This window comes from Cryptomeria japonica, chromosome 11 (assembly GCF_030272615.1).
Source record: "Cryptomeria japonica chromosome 11, Sugi_1.0, whole genome shotgun sequence".
Lineage (NCBI taxonomy): Eukaryota > Viridiplantae > Streptophyta > Pinopsida > Cupressales > Cupressaceae > Cryptomeria > Cryptomeria japonica.
Window position 1 is genome coordinate 137,546,452 of NC_081415.1, and position 14,238 is coordinate 137,560,689.

Below are 14,238 nucleotides of genomic sequence, written 5' to 3' on the forward strand. Positions count from 1 at the left end.
GCGATAGAAGGCGAAGTGTAAAGAGTATCGAAAAGTTTGCAAACAAGGCCAAAGCCCCGAAGTTCGGCAATAAGTGAAAATTAAAGTTCACAAAAGGAGCAATATCGCCGAAATTCATACCAAAATCTGAAAAGGTAAAAACTTTGCGAAATCTTGTAAAGTGTTGAACTTCGGTGTTTAGGAGTAAAATGTTAGAAAGTTAAAGCCTTGGCAAATAAAGGAAAAATACCGATTTTCGGCAATATAACGAAAATCTGAAAAGGTTAAAACTTTGTGAAATCTGGTTGAAATTCCGAACTTCGGCGTTAGGAGGTTATATGTAAGAAAAAGTCAAAGTTTGCAAATAAAGGTAAAATGCCGAATTTTGGCGATATGAGTGCCAATACTAAAAAACTTTGCGAAAGACGTTGAAGTGCCGAACTTTGGCATTACAAGGTAAAATGTTAAAATATCGAAAGGTTTGCAAAGAGGCCATAAACCCCAAAGTTCGGCGACAACAAAGACTAAACGCGAAACTTTAAAATATCGAAAGGTTTGCAAAGAGGCCATAAGCCGCAAAGTTCGGTGACAACAAAGACTAAACGCGAAACCTAAAAAGGTTTGCATAATATCCATATCGCCTGAAGTTCGGCGGATAAAGTCAATGATGCCAAAAGAGCAAAGTTTGCAAAAGAAGGTAAAATGCTGAACTTCGGCATTAGGGAAGAATGTTAAAAGCATTTAAAGTTCGCAAATGCCCCAAGAATGCTGCACTTCGAAGCATTGAACATGTAAAGGGTCAAAAGTTAAAACTTCAAAAAATTGCAAAACCGTCCCCTTCCACGTGAAAATCGCGAGGCATATTAGGGAAAACGTCATTCTTTTTTTTGTGAATCGCGAGCTGTGCATTTTATCTCTTTCCCAAAAACGCAAGGCATAAGATAGGGTGTTCGCATTTTACACCCTCTATCTCGAAAATTGGCAGGTGCGTGAAAGTTGCAAGTTGGGAAAGGGCGTTTTCAAATTTAAAAAAAAAAAAAAGAAACAACCCTGCAGGCCGGGTTTGTGCGGATTGGCATCTTGTTTGCCATGTAAGCTCGCTTTGTCTTTGTTGAAATCATTTGAAATATATGCAAGATTGGTTAGATGTGTTTATGAAAAAATTGATTAAATGATAAAATCCTGTAGACCGCATCTTTTCCCCTTTTGAAAGGCATCAAACAAAGCAGTTAAAATCAGAGTCTGTCTAAAATTAGCTCAAGAATGCAAATTTCAGACTTAGAAAGTTTTGAACCTCATTCATTTTTTGAAAATTGAACTTAAGGACCTTGAATACAGCTTTAGCAATCATTAAACACCTAAACCCTTGAGCCGCAACCGAGTGGCAAATTTTAATCGAAGAGTTTAATAATATTTCATGTCCAAATTAATCAGGCTCTTTTACTGAAGCATCGCACTTTTTTCAAATTTCAGTTTTCCATTGATCCTTATGTGCTAACGTATCCCTTTTAACTAACCTGTTTTGTTTCCTTCATCTCGTCTCGTAATCCTCATCCGGTTGTGTAGGATAGATGCCTAAATTTGCAGTAGAATCCTCAAAGACACCTGGTGCAGCCGGAACATCTCGGGCTTCTAAATCAGACATCCCTCGCAAGGGCGAGAAGATGAAATAGCAGTACTAGAGAGGAGGACCAAGGGAGTCAAAGGTCTAAAGCATATGGGAAAACGTAGGCGATACTGACTTGGGCCACATCGACATTCAGGACTTCAGAAACCGGGTATTTTCCCCTAACGCCTATGGTAGGCCTAGGCAGATGATGGAAACTGGTATTGCCCAGGCAACAAGATTTCCTCCATCAGTGCAGAATTATGAGCTAGTAGTTGAGGTTGCCCGACATTATCAGCCAGAGACCAGATTAGTGGATCTGGAAAATATGGTCCTAGCTGACTTCACACCTGAGGCCATTGGCGACGCATTCGACATCCCCTTCTTGGATAACCCCATTGCGACAACCATAGATGAAGCACAAGTTGCATATGACATGAACCTTGCTAAATGCAGGACATTGATAAACGAGGAATGGTATGAGGAGAGAAGGCCTCTGAGTATAAGAATTGGGAAAAAGGCCCCCAAAAGTGACTTTCACAATGAGCATGGAGATATGGTCACCTTGCTCAGCCGGGTTATGGGACTCCCTCAGTCTAACCTTTTTGAAGAGTGGATGTTCTATTTTACGGAGCAGGTTTTTGCCGAGAAATCCAAGTTCGACTGGGCCCAGATCATCAGTGATAATATACATACCCAGTTGGTCGAACTTGAAGAGAAAAAGCACTTCACCATGACCTCTTACCTAGTTTATATGTTCGCTCGACACCAGCCACTGCCAAGGTTGATTAAGAAGGGCGAAATTGGGAACGGACCCAATCAAGTAAAGGTGTACGACTGCTATCCTCAACTACATTATCATGACATAGCTCAGAGGGAAAAGAACAACCCTGCTTATACTATTGGTCAGTATGAGCATGTCAATGATGCCTTCACAATGCGCCTAGTCAAGCTGATGCAAGGGGGATTACACATAAGGCTCTCAGAGAAGGCTACCATTTTGGTACAAAGGTACAGCGCCTGGTATATTCAGTTCCCTAGGTTCTCCTATATCTGGATAGTCGGCTTTGAAGGAGCTCCTTTCTGACTTCCACACTATCCAACCGACAAAATAATTCTTCTCGAAGTTGTAAGGCAAGCACGTCCGGCGAGCAGTTTACTCAGAGACAAGAAGTAATCTGGGTTCACCTTCCCTATGATTTTGGGTAACCTCGATGTGCATTTAAAGAATGCAGCACATGTCGATGAGTCACTTGTTGAGTTAGCCTCTTATGGCCTACAGGAACATTTCCCAAGGAAATGTTTTGATCATGACAATTTGGCAAAAAGAGCCTACGACAGGCACTACAGAGCAAAGGAATCAATTGAAGACTATTGGAAGAATTGTTCTGATGACTATGAGGTCCGACAGCGTGAATATTCAAGGTTAAGTGTGCAGCAAATGCGACTTTATGAATACCGTCGGGTCCCGGATCAAGTAACAGATTCTGGAAATTGCTTACAGGTTCGGGAGTTTGAGGCAGTAAGGCACCTCTTGCCGGGCATCGATTGGTCTCAGGATCCAATTACTGATTTTGAGGCAGTTATGGCAGCCCCAAGAAGGTACACCGATCATTGGCTACACCAATAGATTGAGCGGCTAACTCATGAAGGAGTTCAATTCACCTACCATATGATGGGTAGTCTTGATTCTCAGTCCTCGGAAGATGAGGGAACCTCAAGCGCACCAAAGGAAGAGGTTGAGAGGCCCGAAAAAAGAAAGAAAGCCAGAGCTAGCAGAGGGACTCAGACATCAAAAAGGACTAGAAGGGAGAAGATCCCTATTAGAAGACCAGAAGTCACTTCATCATCCAAGGACCCCAGTTCCGATGATGATGTAGTTGACCTTGATTATATACCTGCTCTGCCCTCCCAGAGCAATGTTGATGCATTCGAGGCTGATAATCCTCCGGCACAAGACAAGCTAAATACAGAGTTGAAGATCATTGATTCTGGCGAACCTGAAAATCAAGTTGAGGAAGGAGAAATTCCGTCCAATCAAGAGGCTAATGTACATGAACTCACCCAGGGGAGTCGGCACGAGTTGCAACCGCATAGTACCGACAAAGATGACACCACCGTCGAAGGAGAACGAAGGGCGGATGAGACCCATGAGCCCGACAGAACTAAGGAGCAACCATCACATGGGGATACCCAACAGTTGTTCAGTGAGGTAGGGGAGAACTCAGCTATAAGCAAGGGACTAGACACTTCCTCTGCTCCTATAACGGATCAGTTACAGATATGCAATGAACCGGCTGAAACCTTTAAAGAGCAGAGTGGGAATTTGACCATAGCATCCTGGCAGACCATACCTCAAGACTGGTTAGTTGCTCGTGCACAGTGGAAGGCAACCACCAAGCCACCTATCCACTTGGAGGATATTTTCTCTCGCATAGGGGAAACAAAGTCCAAAGGGAAGACAAAGCCTAAGACCTAGTCCCGAATCACCAAGGAAGAGCAGAGGAACCGCACCATCCATATCGCCACCCCGCTCGTCAATAAGCCAACAAATCAAATTGTGTTGGCCGATTATAGCATTACAACCGTCTCGATAGGGCGAGCCACCAAAGAACAAGAAAGGGAGGAGTTCAAGGATTCCGTGCAAAACATTCTCAGGCAACTTGACGAGATAACTGCTGAGAGAAACATGTACCGAGTTCATGCTGAGCAGGCCGAGGGGTACATCGATCACCTTCTGAAATTGTTGCATCATGCCTCCGAATCACATGTTCCCCCATCAGCATTGGCGCAAAGGACAACAACAGAGTTTGAAGGAGTACGGGATACCGCCAAGGCTGTCAAGGAATGGATTCAAAGCATTAAAGAAAGGGGAGAGCTAATCATTGAGGATGTAAAGGAAATGGCCCACCACTGAGAGACCATTTTGGTCAAACTATTCAAAGTAAAGCGGGAATGCCTCAGGGTTCATGAGGTCGTTGCTACAACTCTTCCCCTCATGAGGGTTATTTTCTGGACCCATGCGCAGATTCCTACATTGTCCGCCATCCTGGATCCCTATGACATCAACATTTTTAAAGAATGGTACTGGACCGCCAGCATGAAGAATGACACAAAGGGCACCATTAGCAAATAGCAAGAGACATGCGAGGAAATTTTGAGGGACATGAGGGACCTTGGTGGAAGGATCCTCCGATCAATGGTTCTGGGCTGGAAAAATAGTTTGTCTGATGACCAAGTGCAGCCGGACTGGGAGGATAGATTGAGGATAGATAAGGTCGCCTACTGCACGGAGGACCTGGAGTTTGCCAGTGGGTTATATTCGGACATTTTGTGTTTCAAAACTCATCGGTCCGACTGGAAGGATGGGTTAAAGCATGTAGATCGTCATTTGGAGGGCATGCAATATAAGATACGTCATCCTCCTATGCCTCAGTTCATGGTGCTATTTCAGCTGTGCATCAGATTTCAAGAATATGTTCGGGCAGAACGTGCGGTAGGTCGGGACCTCTGGAAAGAATATTTTCATGCCGAAGATGAATTTCTAGAAAAGGGGTTTGTAGCAGAAAAATAAAAAGTGCCTTCATAAAGTGCATAATTCTTTTAAAATCTAAAAGGGGCACTTTTGGCCATAAAGTTCATGTCTAATTGCCAAGTCAGCTATAAATTTTGAGCTCCGTGCATGTGCACTTTTTGAGCTGCTTTTGGTAGTTATTACTTGCCTTTTTTTTAGGTAGTTATTATTCCTCTTTGGGTGGTTGTTGATATTTTACCTCCTATTTATGGGCATGGGTACTATGTTGTATTGATGAATCTGAGCCACTTGTTTTGTTTTAATCTTGGCCATTCATCTGAGTTTTGAAACTCTATTTAAAGGGGTTGGTTTTCCCTTATTTTTGGTAAGAAGTCTAAGATTGTTGCTGAAGCTCTGTTGAAATTTATGTAGAATTAATGGAAATTAAAGCTGTTTCATTTCTTTGTGAGTGCATGGTCTCCTTCTTCACCATTTAATATTCTTGTTATGTCTTTTGTTTTCAGATAGTATTTTTAGGATAATATTTGATAGAAGCCTTGGTGTTCATACCATTAAGGATTGGCTGATTGTCACTCCCCCTGCATGGTTAGTCTGAACCCATTTGTGTGCTCAGTTCGGTTGTTAAACATCAAGTGAATGGATGTCAAATTCTGCATTTATGTTTAGTAGCATGAAAATTCAGCTCCCTTTGAAGATTGCACTAGATTTTACAGCATTGTGCTTTATTAGCTGATAATGTTAAATCTAGTTTTTGGAGGTTTCTGTCTGTTTTCTTGAATATGTTGTCTGAGATAAATTAATCAGATTTTCTCTCTCTTTTCCCCTTTCCTTTTTCCCCCCTTTCTTATCAAAAAGAAACCATACAGTCAAGCTGAGATAATATCAATCCAAGTGAAATCAAATGATATAGGACTGTTAAACTTTAGGGAACTCGCTCAAAGCCAACCGTTTAATCTTAAGTCCCCTTTGTGTTTCTAGCAAAACGCATCAAACCACTAAGCTATCCTGCAGTCAAGACCTGACAACCGAAACATTGAGGTAATCCCCATTGATCAATTAAAAATAGCACTAGGGATTTCCTTATTTCAAGAGGATAGGATTCTTAGTATTCTATTCTGCGTTGGCCGGATGGAACCGTAGTAATGCGATTTCAGACATGTCAACAAATCCCTAGCAGCGTCTATTGTTGAATATGCAGAAAATCAGCAAATAAAGAGCCTACGTCTAGTCTAGATTAGTTGGTGACTGAAAACACTTCCTTCTATGCAGGTCCCAAGTCAGACTCTTCACAATAATCGTCCAGGAACTGGATAACTCTCCTTTACAACAAAGGTTTGAACAATAGAAATAAGAAGGCAACCTACTAGTAGCCACACCATGACAAGTTGCCAATGCCTCCAGAAATATCTCACGCCACTAGGGGTCCTCACTCCAATAAGTAGAGGTTTGTGCCATCTTATGAAGAAACTCACCACCTTATGAACTTCGACTAAGATATGGAAGAAGTTGCCAATCAATAAGATCCCATGCTAGTATTTAGAAACTTGTGGGCAATAGATGTATGATGATACCACGATTCTCAGCAACCATGCCAATATGGAAAATAGCTCTTCCAAACTTCTACTAAAAATCAAATAGTAGTCTCACACAAAGATTAAAGATCCAAAAAGGTATAGAATATATTCATGCCAAGAGTAGTATATCAATGTTTCCGCCAATCCCTCTAAAACTCATGCTAAGCAATCTCATAATAATATATTAGCTTAAACAAAAATGGCATTCATAGTGTCTTCCTATAGAACTTTAATATTAACAAACAAGTTTGTCTCTAAGGGATACTTCTCAAATTCTAAAACACTCTACAAATACAATATTGAATACTTGAATGATATTTCCAACTCTGGCTAGTGCCAGATAGTTGCACTATTGAAAGCAACAATCCCTTAGGGTTTTCATTCTAGGAATAGTTTCAAGAAGGTTTCCAAATTAATAACGTAAAATAAATAAGTATATCTTCGAATGAGACCCAAGCTTCTTTTTTATAACCATCAGAGAAGCTTCTAAAATCCTTTTAGGTTTTCCCTCTCTTTTTAATTTAAATTTGAGTTGAGGGAAATGATAAAGTGACTTTTAAAATCTTACTGAAATTAGCATTGAAACCACTTTATAACTCTATTAAATTAATTAAATAATATTACCATTATAATTTACTTTTGAGGGATAATATTAAATAATTAAATTAATTAATTTCCTTAATCTCGACTATGGGAATTAAATAGACTAATAAGTCCTCTGGGAGCGACTCTGTGGAAGGGAACACTATAGTACAATGGTAGTAGTATATTGTGACATTGTCTTATGTTATGGTTGTGTTCATAAAAATTGAAATATAGTTGATATATATTAAAAAATAAAAATAGAATAAAAAATATAATCAATAAAATTAAACATATAAATATAAATAAAATAAAATATTTTTATCATATTCTATTTTATCAATAATAAAAAATATATATTATAAATTAATTAATTTTTATTTAGTAAAAAAGTTAATATTTATTTTAAAATATAAAGACATCCAAACTTTAAAATATATACTAATGTCTAGAAATTAAACTATTAAAAATAAGATAATGTATATGATATTTATAACTTTTAAAAATAAAACAAAAGAAATAATCAGCAAGATGCTGACACCTGTAGTATTTGCAAAGTTGCTGAAACTAACAATCATATTTTCTTTGATTGCATCATTGCTAAGGAAATCTGGTTTCTTTTTTGGAATTAATTTTAGTAATGATTTTAAGCCTATGGATGTTGTTACTGGTTGTGTTCATGGCCTAAAAATAGATTGTAACCTATTCTGGTTTGTATTATCTTATGAAATACTCTAGTATATTTGGAAGATTAGGAATGAGGAGAAGTATTAGGGTAAAGTTAGGATGCTTACCAAGTCTCTAAGCAGACTCATTGACATGCAGGTCACCATAGTCATGAGGATGGTCAAGAAAAAGTTTGAAATATTCTAAGAGGATGGAACAGCTAGAGTTTTAACCTCGGAGATTTCTCATGGATATACATGGAGTAGGTTTAACATGGGAAGGACCCCGTTTGGGAATGCTCTAGTAACCTTCATGCACAAAATCAATGAAGGTAGGAAGATGGAAAGACAATACCAAGCCTAGTTTGCGCCCTGTGGAGCAGTACCAGTCAACAGCAATAAGACAGTAGCATGGATGGAAGGCCCCCTCGGATGGGCAGCTTGGTTGGATGAATGATGGTTCTGTACAGTTTGCTCCGAGTCATGAACAGTTTTTGGATCAGCCTCTATAATTTTGTCCTGTAAATGTGTCGGTTTATGGTAATATTGTGTGATGTCTTTATGATCTGGTCTATTAGTCCCTTTGTGAACAAATCATAATCATATCTTTTTGGATGTTGATCAGTTCGGTTATCTTGGTCAGACGAGTCTGCAATTTTGACAGGTTATCTGCTAAAGATATCAAATTTCCACAATCCATAGAATTTATTGTAGTTTCTGGATTCGATTGTGTTAGCAATTTTTTTCATCAACGTTTCGGATCACACTCTGTGATCCATCATCAGGATGTATGAGAGCACAAGGATGAGAAATGATGGATCATAGAGTGTGATCCGAAACGTTGATGAAAAAAAGGTTATCCAGAAACTCTACAATAAAAAGGTTATCTGCTTTTATAATGTACTGGTCATTATATTTAATACAAAAAAAATAAAACAAAAGAAAATAATTATGAAGATAATGAATGGTTACTTTTATAAATTAAAATTAAAGTTATATACAAAAAGTAAAATAATTCTGAACTAAAAAAATTACTTAAAAAAATTAGCTCGTGTAAAGTGAGTGCATAATATTTTGTTTAACACATTGACAAACACAAAAGACCAAAACCGTATTTTTTCCTCCAACTTGCCATTGCTTAGTTTTCAAGGTTGGTTCAGTTTCTTTGAAGGTGAGGGCTACAAGAGAGTTAAACCTATACCAACAATGGAGAAATAACTAGAGAAAGAAGAGGTAACCATCAAAGTTGAGTTGATTCTTTCTTTTTTTTGAAGTTATGAATAAATTTTTGGAACTTTTTATACATAATAAGGGGTTATTATGTTGAATTTTTTTATCATTTTTAAGATTTAGCGTTTTTAATTTGTAATTTTTTTTAATTTAGTTTCATACAGAATGGTTGGTAGTTTTACTTTAGTTTCTCCAAATGTAGAGAGTTCGTTTAAATTTGATGCATCGTCACCTCTTTGGTGACATAGAAGAATGATTGAACAACTTCCTGGTGGTGGAGGTTATTTTAGCATTATAGCCAATGTGGAACTGAGCATAAGAGCTCATACTTTTGAGTGAAAGTTCCCTTCTATGCTATTCCTTGCAAGGGAATACAAGTTTGTCTTACGCCAAATTAAAAAGGGTTGTTGAATAAATGAATAATATTGTATATTGAAGATCAAGAGGATATTGACATGGTCAATACTAGATCAAAGGAAAGAGCACATGCTCTTGCAAAAAAAATCTTACAAAAACCTCCTAGTGGCTTATTACAACCGCCTAGCCCACAATCTTTCATGCCATTGCCACCTTCTCGAAAAGAGAATGTTTTGCATAAAAGAGTCCCATTGGAAGAGGCCTTTAAGAATGAAGTGAGGTATGTTGTAGGTGAGAGCATTGTAATGGGATTCCTTTCAACCTCGTTAGATCACCATAATAACGAGATATGATGATGGTCATTGCATATGCACCTTTTGATAATGTTAGTCCTTGGTATGAAAAGGTGTGAACCACCTTATTGGCAAAGGTGAAAACTTCAGTAGAGGCAATAGTGAGAGCAATCAAGGATAAATGGCATAACCATTGTTTCTGATGGATGAAAAGATTGCTGAAATAGACCATTTATCAATGCCATTGCAGTGTCTGCTAAAGAAGCAATGCTTTTGAAGGTAGTGGATTGTGAGAGGCAAGTGAAGGTATGCAACTTGCATTGCTTATATCCTCATAGAATCCATTGAAATGATGGGTATTGAAAATATTTTTCAAGTCATAATAGACAATGCTAAAACTTATAGGGTAGCTAGTTCTACAGTGAAGGCTACATATGGTCACATTCTTTGAACACCATGTGTGGTCTATGTTGGTTGAAAATTTTGTACACTTGGGGAAATATACAAAATTGTGGTTTCAACTACAGCACACGAGTAAAAACTCTCCTAATTAAGGGAAGGCTCCCCCTATCTAACTACAACTTGGAAAATAAAATTGGATGGGACAGCAATCTTTCTTCTTTTTTCAAGAAAGACAATATCCTTTTTCTCTTCACAGAAAAGGATAGCGATTGAATAACAGCAGTAACCACTTTCAAGTAAAATGAGAGAAAGGAAGTGAAGTTTCCTGAAAGCTCAAAGACTCCCGTCACTTCCTTCGGGACGGGACAGCAATATCAAGCTCAAAGACTTGACTATTGGAAGTCCTATCTACCCTTTGCTATACTAAATTTTACAACGAATAAAAGATAACAGCTCAAAGACTGGAATAATCTATTCTTTTAACACAAAGACAAGAACTAATGCAAGCTCAAAGACTTGCTGCTATTTCTTATCAAACAGTAATTTTCCTCAAGAATGGACGCAAGCTCAAAGACTTGCTGCTCCTTCAAGAGAGTTTCCTATTTTAATTAATCTTCTCTACTTGCAGCTCAAAGACTTCAAATCAGATTGGACTAAGCTCCTTTAGAAACACTTTGCATAGAAGAAATAAAAGATTCAAACCCAAACATGTAGCTCAAAGACTCAAAACTTGAGTAATCCTTCTTTATTATTCTTCAAAAACTTTCAATCCACATACATAAGCTCAAAGACTTCTTGCTGTAAATTTGGCAGAGTTTTTGCTTGCTTTCCAAAAGATAAAAATTACAATAGACTCCTCCAGTATTTATAGAAGAGGAGCCTTGAGAAAAAGGTGGGAGGATCCTAACTAACTTGAGAGATTCTCTCAACCACCAAGACTCATTCAATAACTAACTGAGACTTCATTAACTAACTAAGAGTTACTCCAACTAACTAAGACTTATTCCAACTACAGTCCTAATCGGACACAACTTGTAGTTGCCTTACATGTAATTACAAAAGTGCAAGTAATGTGTAACTTGCATTTTACAAAAAATATTTTTACATGTAACTTGTCAAAACGAAATTACAAATGCATAACTAAAACTATTCCATGTGTCTAAAGACATGACTCTAACTGCATCATCCTTTGTCTGTGATGATCTTCATGTCGCTTCAGGATGCTAGAACTTGAAGTATTCTAGATTGGTAAAGACATCTTGAACCGGAACGGGAACTTGCATCCTTGTCTTCTTGCTTGGGGTAATACTAGCTTTTCAAGAGGGAACGGGCTGCCTTCCTCTTTTCATGTCATGACCATCTTTGTCTTGAAAGCATTCTATGCTCTCAACCATGAATTGTTGTTGTATCTCTTCTTTGTATCATCCTTCATTCTTGAAATCTTCTTGCAAAATAAGGCCCATGCCTTAATCCATTGATTTGGTAGATCGTGTGTGCAAACCGGACTGACAAGGGAAGGGATAAATTGATGCGAAAATGGGCTCACAAGTGAATTTCGGGTTTTGGAAGCTGCATTACATGTGTGGGAAAAACAAGAGCATTAACTTGCAAATGTGGGAACAAACACGCAACTTCATATGTGTAATGGGTAACTACAAGTTTGCACTTGTAATTGGTCCTTTAAAACTCATTTTCAAGTGTTTTTTGAGTGCATTTTGGACCAATTTCGGGTTCTGGATGGCTGACTGCAAGTAGACTTTAAATGGGGAAAATGAATGAAGGTGTGAAATGAGTGGATGAATTGGTATGTACGGATGAGGGAATTGGAAGCGGATAGGTAAAAATGAATTTCAAGAAGATCACTTGGAACTTTGCCAATGCAAAAATGGGAAGAACTTTCAACTTGCAACCCGGATTTCAAAAAAAAAGATGGTTAAATCTTTTATCCGTAAGGGAAGAACAATGATTTTCATCCAACTTGTAATTGGAATTTAAAATCCCGAATACAAGTAAAGAGGGAAAATGGGGAAGAACAATGCAATTCTAAAATTGCTTTACAAAAGGGAAAATCTCTCTCACAAAATCTGATTTTTGGGGAAGAACCAACCATTTACAAATTTACAACTAGAAAGAAAAAAACAAGAAAACAAGAAAAAAGAAACAAGAAGAAAATAAATCTTACCTTGCTCCAATGTGAAAATGCCTCTCCAAAAGATAATCAATCTTTGAAATAAAGAAGAATATCTCTTAAAAAGAAATTAACCGTATTCCAAAACCCTAGCCACGTTTTTGAAAAAATGGCAAAAACTGAAAAACGTGGCAGCAAATGCATGAGAAATGGCATGGAAAATGGCCAAGACTCTTTCTAACCTCAATACCTTAGCATACCAAGCCAAAACGATTCATAACATTGCTGATTCGTGGCATTTTTAATGAAGAAAAACGTGGTTTTTTAGCAAAAACGTGTTTGCTGTTATAAACCTAAAAACCAGCAAACTTAACCTCCATGTGGCGTGAAAGGTGTCTAAAAATGCATGGAAATAGGAAGGAATCCAAAACGCCTTCTATCTCCCAAAAAATCTCCACAAAAATTTGCTAAAAATCTTCAAAAAACATGTTTTTCCTTGCAATTCGGGTTTTTTGGAACAAATAGCAAGTTTAAAATGTATGAAACAATGAAAATCGGGTTTTTTGGAGGATATGACAAGTTTAAAATTTCACTTTTTCAACATGTTAGGCAAAATCGGGATTTTTTGGCCAAATAGCAAGTTTAAAATTTCAAAAATGCACTTTATGAGCAAAATCGGGTTTTTTGGACCAAAGTGCAAGTTTTAAATTGTCACTTTTTCACTTACAAGGCAAAATCGGGTTTTTTGGAGCAAACTGCAAGTTTTAAATACTTGTAAATGGGAAATAAAATCCCTACAACAAGTTATACTTGCTTGCACATATGTAATGGGGATTTAAAATCCCTATTACATGCAAAAACCATTAAAGTAGGGGTTTTTTCACCAAACTGCAAGTTTACTTGCACATATGTAATGGGGATTTAAAATCCCTATTACATGTGAAAACCATTAAAGTAGGGGTTTTTTCACCAAACTGCAAGTTTACTTGCAGTTGAGCCAAAAAATCCCTATTTTAACTAAAAATGACCAAAAAACAATAAAAAGATAAAAACAACAAAGGGGAAATTTAAAATAAATTACAAGTAACATATTTGAAATAAAAGTGCACATGTAATTGGTCAAAAATTCCCCTACAAAGACCAAAACAATGAATATCATTAAAACTTGCAGTTTGAAGAAAATTCTCCACCTGCAGTTGGGGTTTTAAAACCCGACTGAAGGAAAGACATAGCAAACGAACCCAGAATTTGACGAAATTCGAAACGTAGTTCGAGGATGGACTGAGGATTAAGCCAGTCCAAGGATTAGTCGAAATTCTGCCTCGGGAAGCGTGCCATAGAGTAAATTTTTTCATTTTTTCACAAAAATTTCATGTAATGGTCCTTCATTTTTGAAAACAAAAATGAGGACAACAGTCTACTCACTCAATTTGATATTGCGAAAAATTGGCATAGAAATTGATTGGTCAAATAAACCAACATAGAGGCCAAGGAAATTCAAATCTTTATGACTAATCATCATGTCAGAAGGCATCTTTAGGATTTTCTCCAAGTTGGACTCAATGAAGGTAATTTAAATTATATTTTAAACTTTTTTTAATTTTAATTTTTAATTGTTGATATGTGACATGCCATCTACCTTTTAATTTTTTTTGTAATTTTTTACACTATGTTAGGTTGCTAAAACTCGATTTGCATCACACACAATCATATTAAGGTTACTTGTGAATGTGTGAAATGCATTGAGTGCTATGATCATCAATAATCTTTGGAATGTATGGAGACAATTGAGTACATAGAGAGTTCAAAAAGTCAATAATATTGATTATAGATGATTAATGGTGGGCTCATGTAGAATATTTTTAGAGTTTCACAAAGCCTATCATC

The 14,238-nt window shown here is 37.3% G+C and overlaps 1 protein-coding gene across 5 annotated transcripts in view; it reads left to right on the forward strand.

Moving 5' to 3' along the window:
• The window catches only part of LOC131032649 (phospholipid-transporting ATPase 3), a 417,034-nt gene that overhangs the window by 225,016 nt on the left and 177,780 nt on the right, over positions 1 to 14,238 (forward strand). The gene's annotated exons all lie outside the window — the stretch shown is intronic.